Source organism: Carlito syrichta, unplaced genomic scaffold, assembly GCF_000164805.1.
Source record: "Carlito syrichta isolate Samal-C Ts95f unplaced genomic scaffold, Tarsius_syrichta-2.0.1 Scaffold301828, whole genome shotgun sequence".
Taxonomy (NCBI): domain Eukaryota; kingdom Metazoa; phylum Chordata; class Mammalia; order Primates; family Tarsiidae; genus Carlito; species Carlito syrichta.
Genome location: NW_007245924.1, coordinates 272,156 through 273,449, shown reverse-complemented (window position 1 = coordinate 273,449; position 1,294 = coordinate 272,156).

Sequence of the window (1,294 nt, the reverse complement as noted above, 5' to 3'; positions counted from 1 at the left end):
AATATTGGTTTTCTCTCCTCACTCGAAGTGTACGACCTTAGACAAGTCACCTTCCATCTCTGGACCTTGGTTTCCTAGTGAGCCTGAAGCTTCTTTTACCCATACCTTAGGGATGTGGTGCCTACTTGTACTGCATACTCATCATGTCTCACACATAGAAGCATCTCCACACTCTGGGATCCCCAGTTGATAACTCCTCTGCCCTTAGTAGGGCCACTGGGACTCCTAGAAATAAGAGGAGGACTGGGATAAATGTAGTTTTCTTAATATACTTGTAAATGTCCCAACTCACTCAGCGCCCACCACTAAATTCCAGCCCCCCACCTCCCAAGACGCTCTACTTCCTTAACCAGCTTCATCCCAGGCCCTAAGGGAGAGGGAGCACCCAAGAGCACTGTCATCTTCTGGACAGCTCCCCTAGCGAACTTTCCGTTTGGAATTAGGACCCCAAGATCTTCCTTTAGGTTTCTCTTCCCTACCGCCCACCCCAACCTGGGTAACTGCTATCACAGCAACCTCTGCTGCCCTCTGCTGTCTGGTTCCAGATGTACTGTCTCCATCCAGCTGGGCCGATTAAGTCAGCTTCCAAGGACCTGTCAGTTTTTCCAGACACTGGCTGCAACTTTGACCTCCGGAACACAGCGCAGATGTCTTCCACACTTCCCATGTTCTCCCTTCCTCAGCAAAGTGCACAGTCTTTCCTATTCGGACCCGATAGCCAGGCCACATCTGGTGTGTTCCATGAATCCAGAACTGTTATCTTCATCAAAGAAAGGGAGCTACTAGAGCCGTTTATAATATATTCTCATCTAAGCCCCCTTCTCAAACATTCCACAATCATGTCTTAAACGTTTGCTGTGTACCAGTCACTGTGAAAAATGCTACACATGAAATATCTCATTGAATTCTGGCACTAACCTTGCAAGAAGGTAAAATTATTATCTCCATTGTACAAATGAAGAAACTGAGACTCAGAAAAGTGAATGTTTTGCCCAAGGTCAATGAATGGCAGACACGGGACACAAAAACATAGCTATCTAGCCCCAAAGCCAGTGTTCTTAACAACTGGCCAGGGTGTAGGGGGTAGGCTGGAGGGGTGGACAGTTGAGGTTTGTGGCAACAGTTCAGGGCAGAAAGCAGAGGAAGTGATAATCTTCAGATGTATTTGAGATGTATTTTTTTTTTTGAGTTGGAGTCTCACTCTGTCACCCAGACTGCAGTGCAGTGGCCACCCCCGGCCAACGCAGCCTCGACCTGCTGGGCTCCGGCGATCCTTCCGCCTCAGCCTTCCAAG